We start from the raw sequence: 13,509 nt of genomic DNA, 5'->3' as shown, positions 1-13,509 counted from the left end.
CCCCACGGTGGGGTTTTAAAGGCACGCCGTGGGAGAAGAGAGAGGAGGCTGCACGTGTAGAGGAGAGGGATCCCCTTATGCTGCTGCTTCTGCTCCTCCGGTTGCTGCTGCGGCTGCCCATTGTGTTCCTGCTGTCCAGACTTCTGCTGCTGCTGCATCCACCACTACCTCTGCCCCTGCAGAGGAATAGAGAGGGAAGAAGGTCCTGTGACAAACGGGCCGCGAGTGTTACAGGGCCGGAGGTCAAGGTAGGCTCTCAGTGAGGCTCCTTCTCTATACTGTGGGTATTGTGTTTCACTGTATTTTCCTGTATCGCATTCGCTGTGCGCATAGCGTTCCATGGTATTTCGCTGCAAAGTTGGTTATTGGTTTTAGATTGTTTAGGCCGCAGGCATCGCTTACGTGCTAGGTCGCAGGCATCTGTAAATGCCAAATTGCTTTCTTAAAAATATTTAAAATGATTATCTGAGTTCCAAAGCTCATTGATGTATATATTTGTTATTAAAAGGATATGGATTCAATATATTACAATGTACATATAGTTACATGGTTAAAATTCATACAGTAAGCAGTTAATACATACAGTTACAGTCCAGCATACAATACCATTATCTTTCTCATATAAATTCGTCTCTCCATATCACTCTCTCTCTCTCTCTCTCTCTCTCTCTCTCTCTCTGTAAAATCATGCAGGAACTGGTCTAGAAGCAACTCCATCATCTTCTGGGACAAAAACAGCCTGTGTGATCAGTAATGTGTTATCTAGTTTTTGGGGGAGGGGACTTTCTCATTCATGATGAGTCACTAGTCTATTTGTATATGCTCCACAGGTTCAGCCTTGAAGACATCCAAAGGGGCTGGCCTGAGCTTCCTGTCCACTACCTGTTTGGAATATCTAGTGTTCTAATAAAAGTGATTTTACCTTTCATACATTTAATCATAACTATTTGTTGCAATGACCTACAACTTAATAACAAGTATCAAATGAATCTACACATTAATCTGGTTGCTTAAATACCAAATATGACAGGTGTATCTGGCTTCGTTCAAATAATACACATACATGACATTACTTCATTATATAATTTTAAATCATGATGTCTGGCGTTTGATATTATTATAATTATGTACTGTATGAAATAAGTGTCGAATCCATCTCTGTGGCATGTCGGTGTAAATGCGCGTGTTACCATATTTTGCTGTGCTCGCTGCGTGTATTTGCAAGTATAGCGACGTATATGTGTGTAGAGTTTGTATGTTCTTTCTATGTAATATTTTTGACTTCGACAGTCCACCCTTTGGCAGTAAACAATAACTGCCATCAATTATTAACATAAGAAAAAAAATATTTCATACAATAATCGGTGACCTAGACACAAGTATGTATTCATTTCGCAAATCAGACACTTGACTATATTTGGGGAAGACAGGTAGGAGGATGAGACATCCTCTATATGCACTCGGCGGTCACGGGACCACTGGTTGGGTGTGGGACAACATTCAACCTATAGAGTATGCTGGGACAGTGCTTTGGCCTATAATGTCTGATTTGCAACGAACATTTCACACGTACATGTACCTACGTCTTTGTACACTCATGTTTGGATTCGATTGAGGTTCTGCTGGGTAGATGAAGAAGACACAAACAAATCGTAAAAGAGACATATAAAATTTTCATGATCTACATATTCCTATCATTTCCTGAACATTGTTTCCATTTCTGGTACGTATGCTAGGTCTGTTTAATAATTGAACAAGGGTTATAAGTAGTGTCCTTCCTAAATAACATAAAAATTCGGAGTTCGGGGAGAGCCACTCATAAACCTTTCTTCCACATATTAATGAGCTCTTTATCTGCAATGTGTGAATAGCCATTGTCTGATTGTTCCTGATTACCTCTGAACTCCATAACTACTAGACCTTTGATTTTTCTCTGACGTTAACAAACTGATCGGCTAATCCTGGGATCCTATAAGGAAATCACTCTTTCCTCCAGAACCAGTTCCAGTCCCACACTCGACTCCTCATAAAAAAAACCTTGCAAAAATAGAATATCCTGAAAAAAAATGTTTGTCAGCGGGAAAGAGAGAAAAGAGAAATAGAACAAAACAACTCTTGTTCATAACAAATCAATTACAATGACTGGTCTTTCTGCAGTCCTTTAGTACGCTCAGGTAGTGTACAACAGTGCCGCCTCTCAGTCTTCACGGAACAGAGTCTCTGGTGATACTTTTGCGATCTCACTCCATTTACGAGTTCCTTCCGGACTACCGACTTTCCTGCAATGGGAATCGTGGACCCAAGTCTCTCTCTCGGCTACTATCGCTGGGATAGTGCTGTCAACAAAACTTGGTATGGTCCTTCCCACCTGTCTATTAGGCAACCTGAGCATAAGAACAATCACACAGTCTCTTGGTTCAGAATCAAGGCAGTTAGTATGTGACATACCAGCAATCAACAGTTTCAAGTTCTTTTGTCAAGTTCTCAAATGCTGGCTCATCTCAATAAGGTACTGTACTGTCACCTCATTGGTGTATTTCTGATCATTGTGCGGATCAATCATGACATGAGGTTGTCTTCCAAAAACAACCAAAAAGACACAAATACCAAAACAAAAACAAAAACAAATTCCGAAGAGGGTGATTCGTTAAGTGAAGATCTGGGAGTGGTTCCGAAGCTACATAATACTAGTGGCAGTATCTATGATCACAATAGTACAATTTCAAGCTTTGCTCCTACTTCTAGGGGGTACCATTATCTACACACAAATTTCTGTGCAATTTTTCTTTGCGGTAAACACAGCAGCATCCGTGGCGGCAGGAAATGCCTCTACCCAGTTTGAGAAAACATCAGTGCACACCAATACATAACAATAATTCCTAAAGGGTGTTAACTGTACGAAGTCGATTTGTATTTCCTGAAAACATCTGTCTGCAGGAGGGATATGGGATGGCTCTGTTGGTATTGCTTTACCAATATTCTTCCTCAAGCAAGCAAGACAGGTCATTACTCTCTTACCTGCATGAGAATTGAATCCTGGCGCACACCAGTAGGCTCTCATCAGCCTGCACATACCCTCTTTGCCTAGATGAGTAAGACCGTGTGCCACCTCAGCTAGACTTGGAAGGTATGCTCTGGGGGCTACTGGCTTACCGTGTCCACCTGGCCACAGTCCTGAGGACTTCTGGCCATACCCCTTTGTCCTCCAGACTGCCTTTTCCTGTAGGGAACACAAATTTTTCATTTTAATTTACTATCGTGTGTTTGCAATGTAGAGTACCATGAGCATAACTCAAAAAAAAAAAAAAAAAAAACATCTCTAGAGGAGAGAAAGAAGAAGAAAATGAAAAAGAAAGTGTCAGGTTTGCCATTCACCAACAGGCATATCAGTGTCTATACAAAATTTCCCTTCACCAGTATTCCCATTCTCCACCCTTTGTGCATGACAAGGCACACTGCAGTAATACTGGTGTTATCGTGCTGTTGAGATATACTGGGTTTGGGCAGAACTCTGAAGGACCTAGGCATGTGGAGATTGAACTGTAATTGGGTCCATGTATTGTACCACCCTGTGTGAACGCAAAAGATGAAGAGGAAACTGTAGAGAAACAGAACAGAGGTTGGTGACAGATGAGTTTGTAGAGGTGAAGATTTTATAAAAATTTGACAACTGGATTGGGCACTACGGGGAAGTGATTCTCTACTTGGTCTACTCCCCTTAAAAAAATTCTGTGTTTATTGTATCGCTATTGGGACTATCCCAGCCATCAATCCAGTGTCCTGTCCATCCTAAGTTCATAGGGAACCCGGTATCTGTGAGATAATTTCCTCTACCTGTGATGGATATGCATCTAGAACAGTAGAATGCGACATTAGTCTTCGTGGGTGTCTAACATACTTTGTACTTCCTGAGCGGGAGCACAGTATATGTATATCCTATCTAACAAAATAAAGTTAATCAGGGGCCATTTCTGCTAGGAAAAAGAAGCAAAAGTTTAGAGGCCCCATCTTAACCCCAGCAAGTTTTGTCAAAGGGTAATGTTGCATTTATTTTGTTCCTCCCATTAGCCGAATCTGTGTTTTCTATATGGCTTATTATTCCTTACTATATGTCCCTTGGTCCCGTCTATGTGTTTAATAATGTGGCTTGTGTTTTCTGTCTTGGGGATCTATATTGACTATGTGTCCTACTACTCCTACAATCTCTGGCAAAATGCCCTTCCTTCCTACAAGTGTAACATATTATTGACCATTAGGGATCTGGGGTTTGGACTGATGGGTCTTTCCTGTATGTGCCAGTATACTTACCGACCTCAACCTCTCCTCCTGTTGTTCTCTTCACCTAGCACTATTCTTGTGATGTTCAATAGCACACTATCTAAGATTAGCTACTGTGACCCCTTTCCAATTTTGCAAAGAAGTCTGCACCCTGACTCTCAATGCCTTATTGAGCCCGTCCATTTGCACAGAGACAGCCACCTCCCATTTGCCGAATTAGTGTTTACCAGTCGTCTTATCCAGATGGAGAGTTTTCTATTACTGCAAAAGACAAAAAAAAAAAAAAAGTTTAACAAGCTTCTAGGTCATGCGAAGTATTAATTCAATCCTTCTCATCCCATATTAAGGGTCTGTACATGGTCCAACAAACATTTCCGAGCTCATCTTGACTAGGGGCATTACTAGGAATGAATACTTCTTATATGGTAACTGAAAGAAATACCCGGGTGTTACCTTGTCTCTGTCCGCTTTCCTACTGGCAAATACTAATGTGCGGACAGGTTTTTTCTCCATTTCTGACGTTACTTTTTTGATTATTTATTTTTACTATATATGTACACGAATGATACCATACTTACCTGTTCCACTGGTCTCAGCCACTTCCCCCACAGGCCACTGCTCTTCTTTCACCGGTTGGATACTCCTCTGGGTGCATGAGAAATGGCTGAAAACAATCAGGTCACCTTCTCCTCCTAAATAAAACTTCAACATTCATTAGTACATATATAGGTTACAGTCATATTTTTCATATTTTTATTATTTTCTATAGTTTGTATGCTGGCCGTAACTGCTTCCACATCTACATATGGCGGTGTACTTGCATTCTCTTTTTTTTCTTCCTACTTGTTTATTGTTGCTACAAGTTCAAACAGTTCTTATATTTCCATTCTTGTCTTATATGACTTTGGATAGACATACCACCTGCAATACCTTAGGATCAAACTCACCAACCCCTCTTGCTGCCACAGGTTTAAACACTTTGTATGTCTGACCCTTTGTTTTCTGGATTTTATCAGACATATCCTTATCCTTAAGTTCTGCAATACCTCTGGTTCAAAGCTGCCCACCTTAGGGAATGGTACCCTATCTTTGTCAGTCATACGTACCCATTCAGACGAAAAGTCTTCAGTGTGTGTACCATATTTTCCACACATAACAAACCTCGCTGACCCCTTGGGCCACGGCTCTTTAACCTGAACCCTGGCTACCATACGTCCACCGCTTGAGCAATTGGATTCCATCGTGGACTTTTTCCTTTTACGCAATCCCCAATGCACGACACGGATAGACGGTGAAAGTTCTTAGAGCGCTTTCACCCACTTCTCCGCTGAGTACCACGACTCACTCCAATAGTGACCACCGCGTACCCAGTGAGGTCGACCTAATTGGTTTATATTTACTGGAAGTGCTAGGAGTGACTTACCTTTTCCAGAAAATATCCACCGCTGGAGATTTTCCTGAGAGAGACCAGTGAAAACTCCCTATACACTTTTTATACACAAATCACGCTTGCGTATGCTCTACACAGCGCTAATGATACCGCGATTTTACGCAAAAGCTCATAAAAGGGGTATCAAGTTGCGCTATGTACCGCACCCACAAACGCACAGTCCAATCGCACAGCGTATAGGTACTTGTTACCTATCCGCCGTACGACCACTGGAATCGAATCACAAGCTGCAAAACCTCAGCCGGAGCATGTCAAAAAACTATATGGGTCACAATTCACAATTCCCTACCATGCTCCTGTGTAAGTCTCCTCACGACTTACGTATTTCAAATCCTATACTAACGTGAGTCAGCCGCCTCACGCCACCAAGCCTCCACTCACTTGGTGTACCAAATGACGGGATCCCGAATTCCGGGGTTCGAATCCACTCACTCCTAAATTCGCTCACTCAAATACACTTTGTTTTTCTGTACAGAAAATTTTAATTCATTCAGATTGGCAGCTTTATACTAATCTGCTTTAGAAACTGGGTAGTTTTGTGCTATTGTAGCCTGGCTACTGCCCCAACTTTGAACTAAACGACAGTATTGTGTAATTTGTACTTAGCGCCCGCACTCTTACGCACTTTGCATAAACACGCGACCGTGCGTGTCTCTTATGCTGCGTGCGCAGTCCTGTACTTTGTCCGAGACACGTGAACAAAACCCTGCGTCCGCAATAAAACAAATCACACAGCTCTATGAATGTGAACAATACTAATTACTATTGCCCACTAGACACAACTTGTTCTGTATAAACTTTTATGCAGACCTGCATTTGTGTCTTTACACTTACTTCCTTAAAATACTATTATTTCAAATTTACCTGTATAGCAACAAATGTATCCAATTTCACACAGATCTATAATGAATGCAATAATCTATAATTTAAATGATATGATTCAGATTGGATAGCTATCTTGCAGAACATACACTGATATAAATATACACATAATTATAATAATATTATATATATGTATCATTCACTAGCCTACTATGTGACTCATTTACCCATTCAGTGCTTCTAATTTGCATATCAAAGCTATTTGCTTTTCACTGCTAAGAAAAAGCAGTTACACAGGTTAATTTGCATTTCAATGGCTATCCTATAGCAAACAGAGTGTTAACTAAATCCTGGGAAAGAAGAAGAAAAAAATATATTTTTTTTTTCTTTTCTTTTTTTGTGTGCAATTTCTTACACCAAGCCAAGCATTTATCTCACCATTTACTCTCACTAGGCCCAATTGAAACTATTTGTAATTGACTATGGCATGGGTTAAATAAATGCATTGGTAACTCATAAATGGTGCTTGATGTGGCCAAGGAAACTGATTGTTCTGAGCAGACTGAAAATCAGCTATTTAGAAAACGACCTTCCTAAAATGGCCACTGCTCCTCCCCCTTCCACATCCATGAGGTTTACACAAAATGGTGGACAGGCAATGTGGTTAGTCCAAAATGGAGGACAGACCATGCGGCTTCCTTTGTCACAAAGAAATCACACATTATACAAGCACCAGAAGTTATTTTAGGCCTGAGTTAAAAAAAACTATATCAAGGCTATGCAGCAACTTTTAAATGTACTTTTAAACCTACTTAACAGATAAACAATCCAATCTGAATCAAACACAATATGATTTATTTGAACTTTGTTTTGCAACAATAAAAACACATTTTATCATTTTAAATATTATGAGAAACACATTGTCCCTTGAAATTTCATATCATTGGCTTACTGATATCACAACAATACACACGGATATGATTTTCTCAGCTTTACGATGCGTCCACCACAAGCTGATCGACCACAGCGTCGCGTTTATAATGTACAGTGCATCATTAAGACCATGATATCCCGTAAGAGCCCTCATCTGTAAATGCCAAATTGCTATCTTAAAAATATTTAAAATGCCCGATCTAATATATATTGTAAACGCCTGCACCTCTTATTACCATGTGCCATGAATGTGCGCTATACATAGCAAAACACTGCATCCCATAAGAGAAAGCAATACACCCACACATTATCTGAGTTCCAAAGTTCATTGATGTATATATTTGTTATTAAAAGGATATGGATTCAATATATTACAATGTACAGTATACACATAATTACAGGATTACAATTTATACAGTAAGCAGTTAATACATACAGTTACAGTCCAGCATACAATACCATTATCTTTCTCATATAAATTCGTCTCTCCATATCACTCTCTCTCTCTCTCTCTCTCTCTCTCTCTCTGTAAAATCATGCAGGAACTGGTCTAGAAGCAACTCCATCATCCTCTGGGACAAAAACAGCAACTGCCTCCTGTGTGATCAGCAATGTGTTATCTAGTTTTTGGGGGAGGGGGCTTTCTCATTCATGATGAGTCACTAGTCTATTTGTATATGCTCCACAGGTTCAGCCTTGAAGACATCCAAAGGGGCTGGCCTGAGCTTCCTGTCCACTACCTGTTTGGAATATCTATTGTTCTAATAAAAGTGATTTTACCTTTCATACATTTAAGCATAACTATTTGTTGCAATGACCTACAACTTAATAACAAGTATCAAATGAATCTACACATTAATCTGGTTGCTTAAATACCAAATATGACAGGTGTATCTGGCTTCGTTCAAATAATACACATACATGACATTACTTCATTATATAATTTTAAATCATCATGTCTGGCGCTTGATATTATTATAATTATGTACTGTATGAAATAAGTGTTGAATCCATCTCTGTGGCATGGCCGTGTAAATGTGTGTGTTACCATATTTTGCTGTGCTCGCTGCGCGTATTTGCAAGTATAGCGACTTATATGTGTGTAGAGTTTGTATGTTCTTTCTATGTAATATTTTTGACTTCGACACATCATTTAAGTGCCATGCCGCAGGTACCTAGCCTAGGCCCCCCCATGTGGTGCGTCACAGTCAGGCCCCCATTAAAGGTAGGCGATTAGCCACGCGAAGTCCAGTAAGTGGCCAGGAGCCTTTCGCTCCTGCCCGTTGTCGGGTGTCACCGCCCTGCGGTGCCTCTCTCGTGTATTTCAGTCGTAGGTATCAGAAGTGAGACCGCTCATCACGCAAGCTGACAAGACAAGGTTTGGGGAGCAATCCTGTGTTCCGTGTGTGTCTACGTAGGTTTGTCGCCCCATCTCCCCCCCTTCCTTTATGGGCGTTTCCGTCCAGGGTCACACCGGGTGCTTCCGGACCTCATGGGCACCCAGTCTGAGGCCACAAGTGCCAATTGAGACTCATCACTGAGCCCGCCTGGTGGGTTTCTCCTTCTCTTCCTCCCTGTTGTGCATATGTATGTGTCCCCTTACAGGAACCACGGAGGACCTTCAGACCATTCTCATCTAGTGAGCTGGAGCCAACCTCAGAGTGAACCAGGAGCATTGAAAGGGAGCAGAGGGACCACCATCGGTAAGTGTGACAGACATCCGACCCACGTCGGGTTCACATCCCCCACCCGGGGCCACCTTCTACATTTGGCGTAGCCGGCAGGATCTGTAAAGACCAGTGCAATGGAACAGGATATTCCATCCCCGGCCCCCATGGCCGCGGCGTCCGACCTGACAACAGTAGTGACGGCCGCCCTGCAGTCCGGACTGCCCATCGGAACAGCTGGACAATTCTTGAATAAATTCGATGGCCGGAACATGGACTTGGGTGACTGGAAGAACCAACTGGATACCATGATTCAACAGTACTGCGTGCCCGCCTCCGAACAGGTGAACCTAGCCTTGGACACCCTCCAAGGGGACGCCAAGAAGACCCTATTGCGGTGGCCCGCCGCTAAGAAGAAGGATGTCAAGGTGGTGTTTGAGGCACTCAAGACGGTCTACAGTCACGGGGCTCCAGCAACGCCTTTTCACCTGCAAGCAGAGGGAGGATGAGAGCATGTCAGAGCTCGCCAATGCCCTCCATTAGTTTATTGAAGAAGTACAGGCCAGAGAAGATGAGTTCCTATTAACGGGCAACCCCAACTCCGCTTTGCAAGGCCTGTTCGTGGCGGGACTCCAGAATCAACGCCTGCAAACACACCTCCAGACCCGGATTGAGGGAAACGCCACACTGATATTACACAATGTGTTGACCCAAGCTCTGGCCAAGGACCAGGAATTCGGTGGTAGCATCTGCACTGTGGCCTTGCAGCAAGTCCTGCAGGTCATCCCAACCATGCCGCAGGCCAACCCACTGGACAGTGGTTGGGAAACACTGACTATGCTGCTTCTACAGATGCGAAAGGAAATGTCCTAGCTAAGACAGTGGGTAGAGCAAACTGAGGTCCAGAAGCCCAGCAGCAGACCTGAGGCTGTCCATGCGGACAGGCGATCAGAGGCCAGCTTCCCTCTGCACCACCGGAGGCGGGGAGCGCCCACCGGCCAAGAGACGGCAGGGGCAAGGAGAAGGAACACCCAAGTGCCCAGGTGCTGGGAGTGCAACCGACCGGGGCACTTCGCTCTGGAATGCCCAGAAGTAAGGCGTGCTGGAGACTATCGAAGGAGACCTTTAAACTAACATCCCTCATGGTTGCGGGCCAAACCACGAGGAAAGGGGCCGAGTACGTGTACATTAACTACTCCTCGGATCTAATTGGAGAGCACCCAACTGTAACAGCCCGGCTGGCGGGGAAGAGCCAGCAATGCCTCTAAGATATGAGCTCACAGGTATCGACCATGTCTGAACAATGTTTCCAGGAACACTACGTCCACCTGACGAAGATGAGTGTGGGGATCTGGGTGACCCTCAAAGCCGGCAAAAACCTCCCCATCCCCAATGTGGGGGTGGTATGGATCGAGGTGGAACTGTATGATCAGCCCCTGGGGAAGAAGGGTGTCATGGTAGTCACAGGGGAGGAATTGACGCACAGGCCCGTCATCCTTAGAATGAATATCCTGCGCTACCTGGACCGGGCCCTGGTCCAAGAGAAAGGCCCCCGATACTAGAGATACCAAAGGTGCAGAAGCCCGTACAACAAGCCCTCCAGAGGGTGGTACAACTATGTGAGGAGCCAAAATCTACTGGAAAAGGGGGACCCGTTGGCCAAATCAGAACTCAACACAAGCAGAAAGTGAATATCCCCGCCCGACAGGAGATGATCCTGGACTTGCCAGTACGGTCACAACGACGACTGGAGGGGATGGAGGTCCTCATTGAGCCATATTGGTTCCGACAAATGGAGACTGGGCTGGTGGTGGCCCGCTCCCTCGCCGTGGTCCAAAGTGGCACAGCGCCCATCCAAATCTGTAATCTCGGGGACCACCCTGCACAAATCCCCAAAAGGACGACCATGGCCCAGTTACACACAATCCCGGCGGGCCACATCCAGCCGTAACGAGGCTTGTCACTCTACCCAGATGCTGAGACACCTTTGACAGTGGCGGTGATGGTCGAGGAAAAAGAGATGCCCACCAACAGCTGGAATGACCGGGTCATACTGAAGCAGACGCACACGATCCTGGATCAAATCAATCTGGTGGATGTCAAACGATTAGAGCGCATGCTGTGGAAAAGGCCGAAGGCATTTTTGCGCAGTTAAGAGGACTTTGGCTACACCTGGGAGCTAGAACACAGATCAACACTGGCGCTAGTCTCCCCCTCCCGCCCCGGTTATATCAGGAGGTAAAAACCATGATCCGCCAAATGCTAGACAACCAGGTCACTAAAGAAAGCAATAGCCTCTGGGCAGCCACGATCGTCCTAGTCAAGAAGAAAGATGGAGCGTTATGCTTCTGTGTGGATTACCGGAAGCTAAACAGCTGCACGGTGAGAGACGCATACCCCTGCCCTGCATTAGCTGCCCTAGGGAAGTCCCAGTTCTTTTCGACGTTGGATTTGCAAGCGGGTACTGGCAGGTACCAGTGGCGGAACAGGACCAGGCAAAGACTGCCTTCATCACTCCCATGGGGAATTTTGACTTCTGCAGGATGCTCTTCGGCGTATCCAATGCATCTGCCACATTTCAACGCCTCATGGAACGTTGCCTGGAGGACCTGAACTTTGAGGCCATCTTGATATATTTGGATGACATTATTGTGTTTGCCCCTACCCGTGATGACCACCTGCAGAGGCTGGATCTGGTCTTACAGTGTTTGGAAAATTACGGCCTCAAGCTGAAGCCCTGGAAATGTCACCTCCTAAAGCCCAGCTTGGAATACATGGTTTTCGCAGAGGGGGTGCAACCAACCCCTGGCAAGCTGGCCGCGGTCCAAAGATGGAAGACGCCATTCGCTGTGACGGAAGTGTGGGCGTTCTTGGGCCTAGTAGGCTACTACAGGCAAGTTATCAAGGGTTTTGCCAAGATCGCTGGTCCCCTACACGAGCTGCTAAGGGGCATAGCAACGAACTCCCAGAAAAGAGCAATCAAGTGGGGCCAAGCGCAGGAGGACGCCTTCCTCCAGCTCAAGGAGGCCCTTACACAAGCCCCGGTGTTGGCATATGCAGATTTCGACAAACCATTCCTACTCTACACTGATGGAAGCCACAAGGACCTGGGGGCCGTGCTGTCCCAAGTCCAGGGAGGCCAGAAGAGAGTGATCGCCTATGGGAGCTGGGGTCTTCGGGAGTCCGATCGAAACCCAGAGAACTACAGCTCATTTAATATGGAGCTGCTGGCCCTGGTATGGGCCATGACGGAGAAATTCCCGGAGTATCTGACGGCGAGCGAGGTCACCGCTGGCTCACCTGGACACCGCCAAACTGGGAGCCTTGGAACAGTGCTGGACTGCCCGGCTAACCAAGTCCCCCTAGAAATACGCTATCGGCGTGGGAAGGACAATGCCAATGCAGATGCCCTGTCCCGCTTTTCGGTAGACGCCCCCACTGGCCCTACCGATAAAGAGAAAGAGGGGTTGGAAATACCAGATTTCACCCGGACTGGGCCCCTTCCGGAGAGCCAGCAGGTTGCCAGTTTTGGCCTCCAATTACGGAAATCCCCTCAGAATTGGGCCACTGAACAAGGACTGGACCCAGATTTTATGAACATCCACCACTGTAAGTAACAAGGACACTATCCATCCCACTGAGATAGAGACAAGCTCGGGGAAGTAGGTCGTTTATTTTTGCACCAATGGAACTGGTTTGCTGTCCAAGAAGGTGTGTTGTGTTGGCACACCTACCTCGAGCAAGTACTCTGCACCGTGTGGCAGATCGTCATCCCAGAAAGAGCCACCTGGTACCTGGTGGTGGAATCCCACCAAAGAAGGGGCCCACCTCGGCATGGCCAAAACACTTCAGTGGCTACGCTGGCAGTACTTCTGCCCGGGACTCCAGCAGGTGGTGGAAGAGGTTTGTTCAGTGTGCGAGAGGTGTGAGGCCACCAAACCCACGGAGCAGAGGGTGCTCGTACAAACCATCATTACCACCTGACCCCTGGAGCTCCTGATGATCGACTACATGTTCATCGGAGAGTCAGTGCAAGGAGACCAGTACGCCCTAGTGTTGACAGACCAACACACCAAATTCACGGTAGTCACCCCCACCTGGGACCAGACAGCCGACACGGCCAAGGACATTGTCAAACAGTTCATCTGCAGGTATGGCTGCCCTGAACGCATCTATTCGGACCAAGGAGCATGCTTCCAAGGCCGAGTAATGGAACGTCTCTGCCAAAAGTACGGCATGCAAAGATACTGGACCACGCCTTACCACGCGGGGAATGGGGCCTATGAACGATTCAACCAGATCCTTCTGCAGATGCTCAGGAACTTGGAGACTGAGCAGAAGAGGCGGTGGCCAGACGTC

The sequence above is a fragment of the Pseudophryne corroboree genome (genome assembly GCF_028390025.1).
Source record: "Pseudophryne corroboree isolate aPseCor3 chromosome 3 unlocalized genomic scaffold, aPseCor3.hap2 SUPER_3_unloc_59, whole genome shotgun sequence".
Lineage (NCBI taxonomy): Eukaryota > Metazoa > Chordata > Amphibia > Anura > Myobatrachidae > Pseudophryne > Pseudophryne corroboree.
Note: the sequence above shows the minus strand (reverse complement) of the source record.